This window comes from Biomphalaria glabrata, chromosome 14, assembly GCF_947242115.1.
Source record: "Biomphalaria glabrata chromosome 14, xgBioGlab47.1, whole genome shotgun sequence".
NCBI classification, from domain to species: domain Eukaryota; kingdom Metazoa; phylum Mollusca; class Gastropoda; family Planorbidae; genus Biomphalaria; species Biomphalaria glabrata.
The window spans coordinates 13,216,349-13,236,320 of NC_074724.1; the positions used below are offsets into that span (position 1 = coordinate 13,216,349).

The window sequence follows — 19,972 nt, forward strand, 5'->3', positions numbered from 1 at the left end:
TTATGCTTAATTATTATTATTATTTATTATTTTTACTCTTATTAAATGAAAACTGACTGTAATCAATCTCTTTGTCTGAAAAATTCAACCAAAATTTATTTTTATTAATTTTTTTTTTTTTTACTTTCCTTTATTTCGATTTTAAAAAATATTTTTGTTTTTATCATTTTTGTCATTTTTTTCTCTAAAGTATTTGATTTCTTTATTTTTTTTAAAATTCTATTTGGACTCTTGTTTTGTTCACTTCTGCTAGTGAGCTATTTATAACTTGTATTTTATCTTCTTCTTTTATCCTGTCAGTTTCTCTCTCCATCTATTTCTCTCACATCCCCCCCTCTCTCTCTCTCTCACGCTCTCTGTCTTTCAATAACTCTCTAATTTTTCCCAATGCTTGTTCTTTGATTATTCTCTCGTTCTTAATATTTGAAGTATTCGTACGTCGTGTTGCCCTTTCCGTTCAGCCTTAATTAGATGACGCCCGTGCTTGTGTGTGTGTGCGTGTGTGTCTGTCTGAGGCAATGCCAGTTCAAATGCTTTTTCAACGTCTGTGTGTGTGTGTGAAAGCCAACGAGAGTGTGTGCGAGTCTGTCTTGGATCTCGTTATCAATCTACTGAACTTTTTTTTTTTTCATTATTTGTCCGTCCGTTCGTCCGTCCGTCTCTTCACACAATCGTCAGCTCACCCAGAGGCCGAGGGGGATGAGATTAAAGCGAAGACAATTAAAACACTCTTGGCAGTGGCCATCGTGAGCGGTCACATTACCTTCAGATCAAAGGCCATCTCCTGATCAATATCGCTATCCCCAATGACCATTGACTTATTCTCTAACTAAAGCCAGCGGCCAGTCAATATTCCTATGTGATTTAGAAGATGTATGTATGTATGTATGTATATATACACCTTTTGATAGTGCATTGGGTTTCTATCTTTTATTCGTGTTTTAGCTGTTTCATTTTTTATAACATACATTTGAAAGACAATGCAAAAACAACAACAACAACAACAACGTATACAATATTAATGTTAATTGCATAATACATTTGAGCGGTAGGGTTACCAAAATACTACACGCACAAAAGAGGACTAATAGTAGGACATAAAAAAAGACTCAAATTAAAAAAACAAAAACATTATAAAACTTACGCTAAAATATTTTTATAACCCCGCCATGCGCACCGCCATTGAAGATGATACAGTAGGTGCGCACTGCCAGAAACTAGATAGAAAAGGATGATGACATTAGAATAGAACGATTTGAGCCCAAGTCTAGAGCCGAAAATCAAGATGCCGTGTTCAAGGCAGATGTCCTATGTGTTTGTCATGTCTCGTGTAAAAAAACATAGTTACGTCGTTGAGTTGCCTCCCTTAAGTTATTACAATATAATTAATGGAACATAGCAGTTTTTTTTTCCAGGAAATTGATGAATTATTTTTTTTTTGTTAAGAATTACAAGATCATACAAAACAAGACAAACACTGAAAATGTTTATGGCCATCCGAAAGAGAAAGGCAAACGTTATTCATTAATTGTTCATTATTTCTGGTTAATTAGATCGTCCAAGTTTCAGGTGCAGACACTTTCCAACAAATTTAATGTGACACACATTCCGAGAAAACTAGACTAATCATCTGTTATCAGTAAACTAGGTCCTTTGACTAAGGATCGCTGAAGATACAAAGTCATTACCCAATCAAAAGTATTCTGAAGATACAGTCATTGCACCACCACAAGTCTTCTGAAGAAACAGTCATAGCCCCACCAAAACTCTTTTCAAGTCTTTTAGTTACTAGACTAGACACCTTGAGTTTCATTTTTGTAAGCTGGTTAAATGATTTATATCTCTATATGAACCTAATTTTAATGACTGATTAGTCTATCTTACAGTAGAGAAACTTCTACAAGTTCAGAGAACGGATTCCATTTTCCAGATGCCCATTACTGTCATCTAGTAGTCAAACCATGACAGTGGTTTAACAACGATGCTGTGAGCTCATGTAGACTTTAGAAGCAATATGTCATGAAATGGTGGACTAGATATAATCAGATAATGATTCCTAGCATGTATGATCTGGTGATACCTTTTTCACCAATAAAACGCCGGGACCACTAATCTCCACCAGTTGACACCAAGAGGTCCTTGAGTTGAATTTAAAAAAAGCGCACCATTGGGACCTTAAATATTAATCTCCTTGATGCTTTCAACTCTGTGAATGAAAAATTTGAGCACACATTTTTTGACATTATTGGCTTTTTTTTTCTCAAAGGCTGTAAAACTACAATAGACATTTATATTTCTCAGACGATGCAGCTTAGTTTCACGTACTTTGTGTCAAGAATGACTTTGGAGAGTCTATTTCTCACTGCTTTGATGAGCGTAAACTTCTTTTTGAAAAGAAAATTTCACATCTCAAGGAGCTCTGAAGAGCTGGGTTCCAATGACCAGTATCAAAGATATACAACTACTCCTCTACATGAAGGAGGTGGGCAGTAACGAGTCATCTTTCAAGTTGCTGTAATGGTCAAACATCGATCATTTCTTGTATGCACGACAAGGCTTCAATTTATACGAGAGTTTGTGTGTTTATACCAGACGATACGAGAGTTTGTGTGTCTTTACCAGACAATACTTTAACTCTATTGTTTGATGATAAGACATTACAATAGAGAACAGAGATAAAAACATTTTTTTTGGCCAATGCTTGACGTATGGAGGACACGACTTTTGATACATTTTCCCCTTATGTTATAATATGTCCTGTCTATTTACAGCAATTCGCATCGAACATCGAAATATTAAGTAAAGAAAGAGGAAGAAGAAATAGATAGAAAATATTAAGAGAAAGAGAGAGAGAGAAAAAAAGAGAAAATAAGACAGTGAGGAACAATTCTAGACAGAAATGGAAAATTAACATCTGTCCCTTGACTTTCGTAGATGGGGTGTTGTGAAAGTTCGCGTAACCAAACTCCCTTCACTTTTCTCCGGTTAGTAACTGTGCTAAGCAGTATATTGAGAGGCATATCCATTCTTTTACGTTATACAGCCAGCTGTTCTTAGGACGACCCTTTCTTTGTGCTACCTCCACTGTGCTTTGAAGGATGACTTTTGACTGTGAGTCATGTCTTACAATAGGACCAAACCTGCTCAGCTTTAGTCTTTTCATCGTATTTAGAAGTCCCTCATTTTTCCCAGCCAAAGTGTCGATTTGTATGTAAAAGTAAAAACTTAGTTGTCTTCTTTTCCTGGTATTTGATATCCAGCATTTTTCTGTAGCATTTACTCTCAAAGGTTTGGATTCTTGTTTTACTCTCCAACTTTCACCATCATATGGAGAGCAAGGATCACGTTTTAATTTTATTTGGAAGCTGATGTTAAAAAGTAAAAGTAAATTTGTCCTTTCAGTTCTTGCGATCTATGGGGCAGATAACATTTTTGAGACGTAGAAAGATACAGACAGAGGCGTATCCAGGAAAAGATTTATCTTTCTGTTTTTTTGGCGCTAGCAAGCAGAGCTCAGTCGGGATGCAAACTGGAGCCCCTTGATAGGTAACCAAGCGGTTTAGGCCACTCGAAAACGCATCCCACCTATCTTGATATAGCTTTTAGAAAATCGTTTATGTCATGTATAGAGGGTGGTGACTGAGTGGTAAGGCGCTTGGCTTCCGAACTCAAGGGTGTCAGGTTCGAGTCTCGTTGAATGCTATGATTGTGAATTTCGGGATTTTTTACACGTCCATAATTCCACAAATTTTACTTGATACCTGATATACATTGGTGGTCAATCTGGGTGTTCGCCACATACCACATGATATGTATACTATTGACTATTGATCTAGAATCTAGTGGTTAGTCATTCTGGGTGTTCGCCACATACCACATGATATGTATAATATTGACTATTGATCTAGAATCTAGTGGTTAGTCATTCTGGGTGTTCGCCACATACCACATGATATGTATACTATTGACTATTGATCTAGAATCTAGTGGTTAGTCATTCTGGGTGTTCCCCACATACCACATGATATGTATAATACTGACTATTGATCTACAATCTAGTGGTTAGTCATTCTGGGTGTTCACCACATAACACATTATATGTGTGTTTCTGACAATTGATAGGTTTAAAAGGGGTACTATAAAGTCATTTACAATACGTAACTACATGTATTGTTCTTACTTCTAAAATGTATGTTTATTTTTATTTTAAAAAAGGGGTTAATGGCACACACTCACACAGATTCATCCACACAATGCTGGGGTGTTGTTGCTTTTTTTCTTTGATTTCTATCACCATTAATAAAATATTTGATCCAATTGAAAAAAAAAAAGTTCATTAAGAAAATAGCACTGTGTTATAAATAACATCAAGGGAGATTACTTTTATAGAACGCCCTCCCACACTGGAAATGCACATCACAAAAAGGTTGTCGGGAAATTTCCTACTTAAAAATTGCCCTAAACTGATCCTGATTGTTTGGATAACATTATCTTTGTAAAAACCAAAAATTTCAAGAAAATTATACAAAACTAAAAAAAAAAAATGGCTATTAAAAAGTTTAACCAAATTCTATTGCATGGGGGTCGTCACGTTATGTCGGCGTGACCCAGCAGCCTTGCCTTCATTGATTAGAGAAAACGATTCAGAAATTATTTTCGTTTTTCTTTTTCTTTCTTTTCTGAAGCTTCCAACTACTGAGAACCAGATCCTCTCTCCTGGAATCCATCAAATGAATGGATTGTGGATAATCCAATTTTGACAACGTTTATTTTCATAATGAAAAAGAAAAAAAAAACGTGAAGGAAAGAAAGACATGAGTTTAAGAGAGATCGTTTGGGGGGGGGGGGAGGGGCAACATGGAGTGAGGTGGGGGAGAGAGCAATGAGGAGGGATAAACATTTAATAGTGGGAGGAGGGGGGCACAGCGATAAGGCAGAGGCTATGATGCTTTGAAGAGGGCGATTTTTTTTTTTTTTAAGTATATCAAAAGAACAGCGGGACAATTTTAGATTTGCCAGGAGGACATTGAAATAAATGTAATATCTCATTGATGCAGTGTACACAGTAGATTAAGGTCGAAATTTTAGCATTTATCCTATAAATATTATGTTTATATTTAGCTACAAGAAAGAAAAGGGGGGGGGAAGTAACTGAAAATAGGTCAATGCAAATTAACGAATTTATTTTTCTAATCTTGACCTAAAGAAACAAACCTATTGTTACGAATTTGATATAGGTATATGTCTAGTTAATAAAACAAGAAACATTTACATCATATGGTTATAGAGTAAAATTTTACTTTAATTTTTATAGTGGCTATACCCTAGACCGAAAGTAAGTCTAGTTTCCAATATTCCCCTCTAATATTTACAAATATGTACTGAGGTTCACCGGACATTCTGCACTCTAAAATAAGAAATTAAAAAAATTTAAACAAAAAAGTATAAAGATTTTTACATAAATATTTTAACTTTTAATCTATTGAATATAACTGATACTGTTTACTGATCATCTTACATGGAATGGAATCTTGCAAATGTAACCTATTTTTATGTTTATAATCTATGTTCCATGTCTATAATCTATGTTCCATGTTTATGTTCTTATTGTTCTTATTGTTGTTGTTGATTAGTCTCTATAAGTAAAAGTAAAAAAGTAAATTTCCCCTTTCAGCCCTTGCGATCTATGAAGTAAAGGTCATCTTTTTCTGTGGCCCACGGTTAACGAGGGTGTTATGTGGCCAGCACAACTAACAACCGACTTTACCTTTCTTATGTCAGGTAATCTCTAGAGCTGGGTGGAGATCTCAAAGATCCCGATATTAAGAATCTCAGTCTTGACCAGAATTCGCACACGAGACCCTCGGTTTACCAATCAGCCACCGCGACTACAAATTGAATAGTATATCTTTGTAAAGATTTTTTCGTAAATTCCAATATCAGAGATGTTCACGGTGACCTTAACAATGTCAAGGACGTCGAACTTCTCAGTTAACAACTAGATAAAAATAAACTGAGAAACTGTGTACACTATCCCAAAGTGTTTTGTAGATCAACGTATCGAATCTCCTTTACTACTGCTAGCATTTCCATAAATCAAATAAGAACATAAAACTAAAATGTTATTTAACCTTGGTTAGGCCAATAATAGAATATGCTTCCTCTGTTTGGGACCCCTCAACTCAAGACAACATTAAGAAACTGGAACAGACACAAAATAGAGCAGTGAGATTCATGACAAACAAATATTCACATTTGACTAGAGTAACACCATTAGTAAGATCACTAAATTTAGAAAGCCTTCAGGATAGAAGACTTACAAGTAAAGTATCAATTATACATAAAACACTGAACCATAATCTTCAAATACAAAAACTAAAAATTAATAAAATACTCAGAAACACACAAAGATAAAAGTGCATTCCTTGTTCCATATGCTAGGACAAATGTGTACAAATGCTCCTTCTTCCCTAGTGCTATTAGAGCATGTAATGGGTTGCCTGAGCTAGCCAGGAAAACCAGTGACTTGGCAGAATTTAAGTCATTGGTTAACGTAACGTTTGTATTATAAGATAGTTAGTAGCCCATTCGTTTTTAAATAAGTTCAAAGTCCTAGAGTGAGAGTCTAGTCTCGTCCACGGAGAATTAGAGAGTTAGAGAAATAGCAATATGTCAGTCATCTAGTAAGTATATGAATTAAGGCCCTTGCATTTACATATATAGATGTAGACTGGTGTGTAGAAAAACGGAAATTTTTTTGAATGTTCCTTCAATTTTGAAGATAATTACACCCTAACCCAAACCTCCTGCAGGAACAATGGCAGCGGGTTTGAATCCGGGGCCATTGTGTCCTTCCAACGACAGTTCAGAGCGTATACCACAAGGTTAGGCAGCCGATTTCTAAAAATAGCTATAACCAAATAGGAAAAGAGTAAATAAGGTTTAAAAAAAAAACAACAAATTCTACAAATTCACAAAAGTAAAGAAAATCAATTTTCTTAGCATAGCAAGTACAGATGTCCAGTAGTTGGTATCCTGTTAGGTTTTTTTTCATAACTTCTACTTAATAATGAATGGTAACTTAAACTCAGTTCAGATAATTTTTCGTTTCTCGAACTATGTTTTGTCAGGAAGGTGTAAGTTAAAGAATTGCTTTAGGCAATACAACAACCTTTTCTAAAACACAAATACAAGCAAACTTTTAAATAATAATATATAACTTTATTGTTCTTCAGAAGTACTCAACAGCATATGTATATATTGGTATACATTTGTAGTAGGCTATATGTATGTTTATGAAGCGTGTTGGTTGTGTGTCGACTATCTGTGGGATAGAGACTGACGTGTGGAGGAATCGTCTGACCAATCTTTATAAAATTCAAGCTTATAAGAATACATACTTTTAGGACCTATTTAACCTAATTGAGACAAATGATTCTAATTTAAATTTGCGTCTTCTACACTATTGAGATTACTTTATTTTTCTTTGGTCTAAGATAGTTTAATAACTACGGACCTACTTTGGAACCATCCCGTTCAATCCACGTGAGTTACCTATTCATTGCAAGACAACTTGGCAGTAACACTAACACCAATATTATAAAACTAAGGACAAAATTTAAAAATAAATGTTCAACTTAAACAGCAAACATTATGTGGTTATATTGTAAATATAAATATCTAGATTTTTCATATATCCTGTGCCGCAGTGGGCCCCGCAATCTGTAGGACCGGCCCTGACTAGAATCATATCAAATATTAATGTAAAGTAAAGAGAGATTAGTGTAAATAAATTTCAGTTTTGAAAACCTCCAATACAAGTAAAAACGTAAAATATAAACAAGAGGAACATAGAAAATAATAAAATGATTTTTCAAAAGTTATAATTATCACATCACATGATGAACAGTTTGCACAAAGAGATACGACAATGACGCAGACGGTTTTTGTTTAAAAGCACCGGAAGTTGGTTTAACAAAACGATTCATGACGTCAATGTAGTTATTGTCGTAATGACAATATTCTTCAAAGGCATTATCAAAACTAACTTGGGTATTGTAGTGGTCGATGTATGACAAAGGGAAACGGGTATTTTTTTAAAAATTGTTTCATTCTTAACAAGTGTTAGACAATCAAAGTCACTGTTTTCTGGAGACATGCTCTCTAAAACAAAGAGATACTTACAAACAGAACAAACTTCGTCTAATCAATAAAATTGAAAAGTTTAAAATGTTTTATGGAATAAAAATGTCGGATTAAGCTGTGTTCAGTAGACCACACAAATATCAAGTGGCCCATTGCTTCATTACCTTGACTTCAAGTCCACAGATAGGTGCGGGCTATGTACTGTTCTGTGTCGGTATATCTGATGTTGATTATGAAGAGCTCTGCCAGCTCTATTTATATTGATTCTAGTATATTGCCTTATTTAGATTTCAATTAGGACACATACAGAACAACCGAACGTATTGAAGCGATTGCTACTAATGCTACTTCTACTCGCCATTATATCCTTATAATACCTTCTATTCATTGGCTAATATTAATGATAACCATAAAACATACATCGCCTTAATTGTATAAGCTGTCTTGAGATAAAAATCCAACGACCTCGTATCATCTATCAACAACTGAAAACAAACAAGTTTTCATTATAAATATCTGTGAAAATTGACTTTTCTAAATTCCGCTTTCCGAGAGTCCCACTTCTCATAAGTTAAAACAAAGTAAAAATCGTATAGCTTTGAAATTTAAATTATTATAAATTTGCTCATTTTCAAGAATTCGTTTCGACGCTAAAACCAAGGTCTGCACACCGGTGAAAACTTATTGTCAATGTGGTTGAAATGAAATACCTAGTCCTATTTGTTGGAACTTTAAAAGCCACTCCTAAATGCAGGTATTTTTTTTAATCCAACTATGTACAAATCTATAAATAATTCATACGTTCAAACATGCCGTGAAACGAAACAATAGCTTGTAGAATGTAGAGCATGCATTGATATGGAAGGCAAAGTTCTACGCCTTGCAGCATCCAGTTCAAAGGCGGCCATTTCCTTTCGCTTAGTGCCGTGTGCAAATCACGAGTAACGTTCCAAAAATAGATCTGTGTGAATGGGTCCCGCAGGGAATTGTATTTCCTGGTCTGCGTTCCTCACGCCGACATTGAGGTGTCATCTTGTTTCAAGATGAAGTGATGTTGAATACATCCTTGGTAGAGAAACTTCACTTTTTCCTTTCCAGGTTAGTCACTGTAGTGCACATAGGTCGAGGAATAAGATTTCCTGCTTATTATCTTATTATTTTGATAACATTGTGCTAAAGTTAAATGATAAAGAAAAATCATATGGAGAGCGAATACAAGAAGAAGTACGAAACGGACGAATATATTTGTGTGAGTGTGTGTGTATATTAGAGACAGACAGACAGAAAGAGAAAAAGGCAAAAAAATGAAAGAAGAGATAATGTAATAAGAGAAAGTGAGAGAGAGGAAGAGCATTCAGAATATAAAATCAGAAACCATAAGACCGATTTAGAATATGAGTGTGAGAAAAGAATAAATCATAATATATATATATATATATATATATATATATATATATATATATATATATATAAAGAGAGAGAGAGATACATACATACATACATACATACTTAAAAAGATAGATTGATAGATAGATATACAAGAGCGGACTTGGTATATGGGCATTCGGGCTAATGCCCGGTGGGCAGGTACGCAATAGTGTCGATAGGGCCACCTAAAGGGCCGCATGAATGCCAGTAAACTGTTTAAAGATTTTATAATATCCTTTTTAAAAGCAACATTTTGATTGTCGCGATTTAAAACAAAAATCGTATACACTTTAAAGTCTAATAATACTCTAAAGCATTGTCGTAAATACCTTACACCGGTATATAATGCTTCAAGCAGACGTCAATTTCTTATAGATACTAAACAAATAACAAGAAAGTTAAGGCCTTTATATAGTGTATATATTCGGATGAATCAATAAAAAGACCGATAACAACGTTTAAAGTCCAGTAGCACTAGTAGCAGACGTCCAGTCACATACGAATTTTTATTGGCTTGGTTGAGATGTCACATGATCTCGAGTTAGCTCCGCTACGAAGTCACTAATCATAATTATTATCTTGAACAGTGTAGCAATGCGTTGATTGGAATCAAAATGCAACAGAAAAAAAAAGAAGGAGCAGAAAATAAGTCAGATAAAACTATTGCTGGAATTCTGTTTAAAAAAATGAAGTAAATTTTTTTTTTTCAAGCAAGTTCTAGAGATTCACCAACCTTATGATGACAGCATTTAAAAATGAAAGGCTCAACTCCATATGAGACGTTATTACCAATACGAGAAAGATATAAAGTTAAAGTCGAAATACAAAGAAGCTTTGATACACTATAAAGATGCCGACAGTCAAACTATGTTTCCCAGTTATTGAGAAAGCTGTATATAAAAGAGTAAGTAAAGTTAAGCTCCCCTTTCATACCTTGAGATTTATAGGGCAGATGATGTTAAGGTGATATATTTTTTTGGCCAACGGCTAACGAGCAGGATGTCATGTGGCCAGTACAACGACCTAACGCCTCTTCTTTCCCCAACTATAGTCAGGTACCCGTTAGAGTCTTCACCGAGATCTAAACTCAGGACCTCAGGTTCGGAAGCCAAGCACTTAACCACTCTGCTACTGCGCCCCCATGGCCTTGTGAGATGAGCAGTTACATAATGTAGGATTGAGAATTGTATTGAAGTTCATATACCTGAGAAAATGTCAAGGAGTGAAACTAAATGATAAACAATATGTTCGTTAATGTGGGATCTTCAGATGCCTTGAATGTGAATGTCAAGACTATGTATATGTTAATGTATATGGTAGCAGGAATTGGTTCACATTAATAGATTCCCCACTCCAAGTGTTATACTTGTTTAGTAATAGAGCGTACCATCTACTAAATTATTCATATACAGCTAGCTACTTTCGATACATTATTAAACATTACACAATGCCTTTGAGGACAGGTATGATTGGATGGCCAATTTGCGGGCCAGATTGTATACACTTGTCCGGGTCGAGTTTGACACCCAGTACGCCCTTATATATATATATATATATATGTAGATATGAATAGATAGATAGATAGATAGATAATTGTTGTCCATATAATTTCAGACATCTTAAAGTCTGTGTAAAGTAGCACTTCTTTACATATCGCGTGTATAAGATTTTATTAGCGGCCACCAAAATGGAAAAATCCGCTTTAAGTATGGTTTGTTCGTTCGTCCCGTTCAGATCAATAAGTTCCTTGAATACGTAAGAATATAGAACAATGTAACAATAAAAGCATTTATAAATCTCCGTCTCCTGTGGCATTATGTCGTTATACCGGACCACTTCCGATACTTACACGTATCTTCTTCTTTCATTAAGTCAATGTGATACAAATGTTCAGAATCAATAACGTATATTCCTAATAATTATGCAAATTATTATAAACCAAAACACAAATAAAACAGGCTGATTATCGTTTATTGCTTGCCCGAGCACATCTCCCATGCCTGAAGTAATTGCTAAGGTATGGCAGACATCCATATCTGTGACGTGATGTACAGACAATTAAGCTAGTTGGAGATGATCGATAAGTCAGGAGATGCCCAAAAAATTACGAATTAACATTAAGTAAGCAGATATGTTCCTTAAGCATTAAATAGAATCCAACTCTTTGATAGAAACTTCGCTTGTAATGTCTCAAGTAAAACTAGTATGAAGAATGGGCCTATATTTCGTTTGCTATAGTTTTGCTTTAGTTTTGTTATGTGAAATACGCATATTATAAGACGGATTGTCATCCTGAATATTAAATATGTTATTATTATTATTATTATTGTTATTTTAGAAATGAACTAGTATTCTCTGGCACTGCCCGGTCGAGCTACATTAGAGAGAAACAAAATTCATTGTAGTCTCTTTAACCGTGCCCACTGAGACACTTTCTGGGGTGACAGGTCTGCAGCAGTACCGCCTTCTGACAAGCAACGAGAATGTTCCTAGGAATAGCAAGGGCCTTCAAGGTATCCGTGAGGTCAGTTGTTATTATCCCTTCAGTTTATATTATTATTATTATTATTATTATTATTATTATTACTATAATTATTATTATTATTACATGATAAACTTTATTTTAACCTAATAGATAAAGCAACAAAAAAGTAAAGTAAACTGTTCATAATAATGTACTGGGTTTATAAAGTCCTTTATACATTTACAAACACTTAGACTTAATAGATCTACAAATCTGTGCTAGTCATGATATTTGATAGATGAACATATTTAAAAGTAACCCTTTTAATTAAATTTATCTAAATCATTGACCTGTTAAGACAGAAGACGGAGCCATCATACTTTATCATGTATCTTGCATACGTATATGAAAGATTTTGGTATGTATCAGGAAAGCCCCAGGTGGCTTCATGATTAATCGCTTGGCTTCGAAACCGAGGGGTTTGTCATTGTGCTGGCCACATGACACCTTCGTTAACCGTATGCCACAGAAACAAATGATTTCGACATCATCTGCCCCATAGATCGCAAGGTGTGATAGTGGGACGTTTCCCTTTACGTTTAGGACGAAAACAGAAGGTCCAATTCTTACGTAGCTGTTTGGGGTCCAATAATTTCTGGCTGCGGGGCCGACCCAAAAAACGTTGCCAGCTTTGTAAGTACTAATTTTTTGTAAAAATAGTAATCTAGTAATTCTACTAATATAAATATTTTTACTCCCGTTTTATATCGCATCTTTATCAAATGAAGTAATTAAGTATATATATATATATATATATATATATATATATATATATATACATCATGGGCGTAGAAGGGGGGGGGGTTAGGGTTCAACCCCCCCCCCCCCCCCGAAATGAAATCCCCCCCCCCCGGGGAGACGGACTTTAGTGACTGATTTTTTGCTTTGATTTTCTTTATTTTAGGTAAGATTTTAATACTAAACCATCACTTGCCCCAGCGTAGCCAAAGGGGTTTTGAGTTTAAAACCCCTACCATGGGGTTTTGAGTTTGAAACCCCCTAACAGGGGTTTTTGAGTTTGAAACCCCCTACCACGGGGGGGGGGGGAAGACGGAATTTAGTGACATGTTTTTTTGCTTTGATTTTGTTAATTTTAGGTGAGATTTTAATATTAAACCATCACTTGCCCCAGCTCAGCTAAAGGAGTTTTGAGTTTAAAACCACTACCAGGGGGTTTAGAGTTTAAAACCCCTACCAGGGGGTTTTGAGTTTAAAACCCCTAACAGGGGGTTTTGAGTTTAAAACCTCCTACCAGGGGTTTTGAGTTTGAAACCCCCTACCAGGAGTTTTAGCAGTTAAATCCCTCTCTTCTATAAAACAAAACACACAAAAAATGCAAACGATAATCCCCAAATTCCAAGTGCACAGTTAAGGAAGATTTTGATTTTAAAACCCCCTCCAAAATTTACGATAGACCCCCTCTTCAATATGAAAAAAAAAAAACCAAATTATGCACTCAAAATGTTATGAGCGTAGATAAATGGGTTTTGACTCAGTTTTAAGTTTAAACTCCCCTCCAGTGGAGTTTGAAGCTAAAAAATATATCATTAATGTAAAAAAAAAATAAAAAAATTACGCACTCAAAATGCTATGAGCGTTGCCAAAAGGGGTTTTGAGTTCATATCCACCCTTCACAAGGGTTTGATGCTAAAAAATACCTCTTCAATATAAAAAATAAGCAAATTACATACTAAAATTATTTGAGCGTAGCCAAGGGAATTGGGGGTTTTGAGTTTAAACTCCTTTCGTCCAGATGGTTTTGAGTTTAAAATCCTCCTACAGAGCGTTTTGAGGTGGAAAACCACTATTTCAATATTACTCTAAAGCTAACTACAGTTACCAAATTCTATGATCGTAGCTAAATGGGGTTTTGAATTTAAAAAACTTCAGCGAAGTCCTGAGATTTTTAGTTTAAAACTTCTAACAGATGATTTTGACGATAAAACTTTACTATTCGATATTAAATTTAAAGCAAACTACATTCACCAAATTCCAAGAGCGTATCCAAGAGAGGTTACATTTCTACCAGTGGCGGGGCTCCATTAATAAAGTGCATTGAATAGTCATCTGCCGAAATTGAAAAACACTAAATGTGGCTCAAGAAAGATGGCTAAGACAGATTTTAGGAGTTAGTTATTGAGATCGGGTCTAAGTCAAGGAAATCCTATGCCGAACTGGGAGTCGACCCCTTAGTAAAATTGTGACAGAGCGTCGCATGAGGTTTGCTGGACATGTTCTCCGACAAAATAAATTACACATAAAAAGAGTTGCGATGACATCCTAGTACAACTTGGCGCCACAGATTCATGGAGGTCCTCGGAGCAGTGGGAAGAGGCTTCAGAAATTACCAGTGACAGATTTTTGTGGAAACAGCTTGACGGCTAATGCGCCGAACGGCGCTGCAGGGTCTTAGTCAGTAAAAACAGCACATACATTTTTGAAATAAGACTTTTTAATAGCAGGAAAATGGACTGTAGATACCTCAGAATATGCATTTTGTTGACATTCTATGCCAGAAATAGTACTTGGCGGCGGGGCTCCGCCCCGCTCTAGGGTGAGCTCCTAGAGCTCCCCCAGAGCCCCATTGCTGGCTATGGCGGGAAGTCAACAATTTTTTCACTAACACCAGGAAGAACCTATTCTAGGGACAATAAACGTGTTCCAAAAGAATGAAGGGTCAGAATGTAATAAAGATTATGAACACACACACACACACACACACACACACATACATACAAATATTTTTTTTCGCGAGGGGGGGGAGGGGGGGGAGAAAAATCCCCCCTAAACCCCCCCCCCCGAAAGAAAATCCTGGCTACGCCCATGATATACATATATAATGTTTTTGCATTTCAATGTTTTGTATTGGCTTCCCTAAAGTACTATACTTAAGGCACCTGCATCAAGCCTGAAATGGTTAGGCGGACAGTAATTAAAAACTGGAGTTTTGACTTTAGAGAAATAGAAGGGCACTGTAAACCAACGTTCCTAAGATTCAAATGAAAACGTACTCTTTACGTTTTGTTAGACGAATTCTAATGCACACAACTTTTCAAATTATATTTCCTTTTTCTCTGTCCATAAATAGCTCAAAGTTGGCAGATTTAATTTAGCCAAACTTTTTTAGTTTTAGTTTTAAATTCATTTTTCTTTAATTTGAAATAAATTTTCTTTGAATAAAGTAATACATTTGGCAATATCTTTTCTTAAAATGTTGGTTAATTAGTCCTAGATGAAATTAATTTCATATTGAGAAAAGAAAATTCTTCTAAATGTGAATATAATTAGCCAATATGCTCTGTCTCCTTAAATATTTGCAGAAACAGGTGATGATAATACAGTCAGTATATATAATTTAAAAAACAACAACACATACCTTTCAATATCACAACTTTTATATCGATCAGTTCGATGATCAGATAGTAATGAATAAATTATCCAATCAAGAAGTCATCCAAAACGTAAAGTTAGAGTATCACTAGAGGAATTGTCTACTTTCATCGCATTACTCAACGACATTACGTTTAGTTCGTCCAAATATCCAGAGACGATAAGTTACAGAATTATTTCCTTAGAAATTGATAGGTATATATAATAAAAAATGAAATGTATTAATTAAAATTGATTACTTTTGTTTTCGACAAAGAAGTGCTTTACTTTTAAAAAAATCTTGTTATGGCAGTGTTATTATATATATAATATATTATACATTTTAGTAAATAAGCACTTTCTGTCAGACTTCTGCTAAAGCAATTTTATTTCACTTCGTGAACATTTTGTTCTGCCAAACTAGCAAATTTATGCCAAACATTGTTTTATTTGAAAGAATTCCTAAGCATCGATACCACATCCAAGTTACATGTCAAAACATATTATAATGTTCAATTGCAAACTAAATGCTAACACTCACACAAAAACACAATCGTCATTGCCCAAAACTTTAGTTTCTTTTAAGAATCCTTTTTATAATTTATTAAGACTTTGGAACTCCTAAGTTTACTAACACCTAAAGTAATAGAATCTTATTACATAATTCTTCCCATAATGTCAAATTGAATGAGAGCAATAAAAGAATAAAGTCAAGGCAAAAGGGAAATAATTGAATGTCACTGTGTACTAATAAATCCCAAAACAAAATAGAAAAAAAAAATGTATACATAAATAATATTAGACTAAAATCAAACAAATCGGAAATATGTTCGAACTGCAGGCGCCAACAAAACGAGGCTCTCCCTCTCACGTCCCCCCTTCTCTTAGCGCTGCCACACCAGGGTGACAAGCCCATCGCTTGACTCCAGGACTTGGCGGGCTGCAGTCTCACAAGGCACCCACCGTCTTGTCGTCTGCCAGCAAGACATCCAATACGTTCGCCATGTCAGCAGCGCCATTTTGATCCATTCTTTTCTTGTTTCTTGTTATTATGTAGAAAACTACAGATTCCTAACCCGGCCTCTGTTTCAAACCTTGGCCCTGATTTGACTTTACTGAGAAAAGCATCCTATATATGTATATTTATGAATGTTTGTGTACCTAAATTATTATAACTCTATGTAAAGCAACTTTACAGAAGGAAATCAAAGTAGATGAAGACTTGTATGTACTGTTACTATGGCAATGAGATGAAGAAACGACAATCATGAATTAATGTAAAAGTCAAACTTGCTTAAATTGCATAAGCAAGAAACAAGAAAAAAGTTTTTAAAAAATCATTTTTTTTTAAACTCAAGGCTTGTCTAAGAGAAAGAACTAGAAACTTAAAACTATATTATTCAAGGGTGTAGGAGTTATTTCCCTTTTCGATATCAAACAAAATAATTAATTACCATTAAAGAATCGGTTCATTAGTTGTTTCTATTTTATTTATGCATGTTTTGTTAGGCTCAATAAATAATTATTTAAAGTTTTAACTTTATTAGAGAATGGGTGTGGGAGAAATAACGTGAATAATTATCTAAGGGGACAAATCACTATTTATTTAGAAATATATCTGAGTACTGGAGAATTTATTTCCCTTGTTGGTATCAAAAAAACTTAATTGTCAATATCTAATTGATTAATTGTTTAAATTTTTAATTGATTCGCGTATTGTTGTTGCCAATGAATAAGTGTGCAAAGTTACAACTTGATCGGAGGATGGTTGTGGGAGAAGTAACCGTTTCAAACTTTTTACCAGTCTGACGGAGTAAGTTGATATAAGTTGTGTAAAAAAACAACAAACATAATAAACATACTCAGGAAGAAAAAAGATAAAGGCATATTTCTTGTACAACTGCTCCTACTTCGCTTGTACCATTAGTGATTAGAGCATGGACTGGGTTGCCTGAATCAGCCAGGAAAACCAACGATATAGCAGAGTTGAAGTCACTGATTAACATGCATGAATACATTGATATATGAAACGCGCAATTATCTTCTTTTCAAGTAAGGTCTGTAATCATTGCAACATCTATGTGTGGCTGTCAGGTGGTGTTGCAAGTCTGGGTCCAATGATAAGACCTGGTCATGGCTTGCCTTTAAAATAAGGAAAGTTACCCTATCAGACATTGCCATCTATGATATCATCTGTTTCTGTGGCTCTCTGTTGACGACCTACTTTTGCCCAGCTAATGTCAGGTAACGAAATCTATGGATGATTTCAGAGGCGTACTAAATATCCCGAAATTAAACCCCCCAGTCTTCACCAGAATTCAATCCTGGGAGCCCCTGTTAGGGTACTAAGCACTTTAAAACTCAGCCACAGCGCCTTGACTTTAGTTTGGTATGTTTTGTTCACTATTTGACTTTAAAAATTAGTGTATCCTTACACTGCTAACAAATGTAACAATGTAACAAATTGGGTGAAATGTTGTTTTAGAGAAAAATTACGAAACATGGATCAAATATCAATTTAATAATAATAGTAATAGTAATAATAATAACCAGAAAATTCCTGAGTGGAAACTGTTAAAGGGACTACGATGAATTTTTTTTTTCTCTTTAGCGAAACCTGACCCTGTTAGCGCCAGAGAATGACTACTCGTTCATTTCTAACATAATAATAATAATAATAATCTTTATTGTCCGTATGGAAATTTGTCTTACAATTTGTGCATTACACCAAACAAAAAACATTATAACTATAAGAAACCAAAGTGTACATTCACACCAGACTCACTCATAATTTACATGTGACAAAGTTTATACTAGATTGTTCTTATTTAATGTTTTGATTTAATGTCACTAGAACTCTCTGTTCATGTTTACTAGCTTAGCCCTAAGTCTTATGATCCAAGATTTATCCTGGAAAGTTTAGATCCACTTGTTAGACTACATATGTTAGAAGACCATTGTTTCTTCCTTTTGGTGAAATGTCGAAATGTTATTTCAAGGCTTGTGATCATGATTCGCACATGAAGTACATTAGTGCAATTAGCGCTATATAACTTATTTGTTGATTTAGATCTAGATACTTTAAGGTTTAAAATTCATTGCGTATTACTCGATCTTTTGTTTTTCTATTTCATTTGGGGTTCACCTTATTCACGTCGCCTACTGCCTTCATATTCACTTCGTCTAAAGCCTCCAATTATCTAAGGCCGGCCCTGCTCACACACAAATGAAATACAACTTTACACAAACAAATATACAGTCACATAAAAAAAAAGAAAACATACCCTCACACGAAATAAAACACACAATCACACAAAAACAAAACAAAATCGCATTAACCGAACACACACTCGCGTAAATCAAAACACACACTCACACTAAGCAACACACACACACTTACATAACGTAAACACAGAGTCAAACAAACACCAAAACACAGACTCCTACAAACCAAAACACAATCACGCACACTAAAAGCACACACACACAAATGCCAAAACACACTCAGACTGACTAAACCAGCGGCTCCCACAAATCATCTTGATCAGTCAGTGGTTCATAAAACTTGAACATCATGCCGGTGACAGCGGCTGTCATGTCAAGTGCCCATGACATCGCATTACCTCTGACACAAATACGGCGCCCCGGGTAGCCAAGACTGATGCTAATTAGTTTTAAAAATGGTTCAAATGTCGGCGGACAGGAAACATGACTGACAGAACTGTCTGTTTATGTGTAAATATGACTGTGTGTGTGTAAAAATGTGAATGAGTTTTCTTGTGTAAATATATGTTTATATGTGAAAATATTACTGTATGCGTGTAAATATGGGTATGCGAGAATACAACTGTGTACATGTGTACATATGACTGTATATGCGTGTAAATATGCCTATATGTGTAAATATAGCTGTGTATATGTGTATATAAGACTGTATGCGTGTGAATATGTGTATATGTGTAAACATAACTCTTCGTGTTTTAGGTTTGAGTATAAGACTGTGATATAGATTTGAATGCTCTATTAAAATGAAGTACTTAAGGTGGTCAAGCTACTAATGCTTTAACTCTCTTGTTATCAAGGTGTTTGGGACGAAACAATTATCTGGCAAGACTGAATTTTATGAAGTACGATTTACACATGTATACAGATAAGTGATGTCATAATATTGTTTTAATTTTTGTTACTTTTATGCGTCTCTCTGTCTCCCTGATTCTCATTTTCTCTCTGTCTCTATCATTCTCTGCCCCTCTTTTTCTCTTTTTGTCTTGATCTCTCTATCGTTTATTCTATGTCTTTCTTTTGGTCTCTTTGTTCTTTCTCTTTCTCGGTCTCTCCTTCTTTCTTATATGTCTCTCTGTCATTCTCTGTCTATCTGTAACTCTATTTCTTTTTTTATGTAGATCATTCTGTCTCTGTCTCCCTCTCGAGTTTTCTCTCTCTCTTTGTCTCTCTGTCTCTTTTTTTATCTCTCTGTTCCTATGTCTCTGTCTCTATTCGTCTCTT

At 35.0% G+C, this 19,972-nt stretch overlaps 1 protein-coding gene across 1 annotated transcript in view; it reads right to left on the bottom strand.

The window, feature by feature from the left end:
- Nucleotides 1-16,343, bottom strand: part of LOC106073878 (dopamine D2-like receptor) — a 392,532-nt gene extending 376,189 nt beyond the window's left edge. The window contains exons 1-2 of the mRNA XM_056009413.1: nucleotides 16,255-16,343; nucleotides 15,474-15,667 (exon numbers count right to left, since the gene is read on the bottom strand). The gene's annotated coding sequence lies outside the window, so the exon portion shown is untranslated. The remainder of the gene's footprint in view (nucleotides 1-15,473; nucleotides 15,668-16,254) is intronic.
- Nucleotides 16,344-19,972: the final 3,629 nt, after the last annotated feature.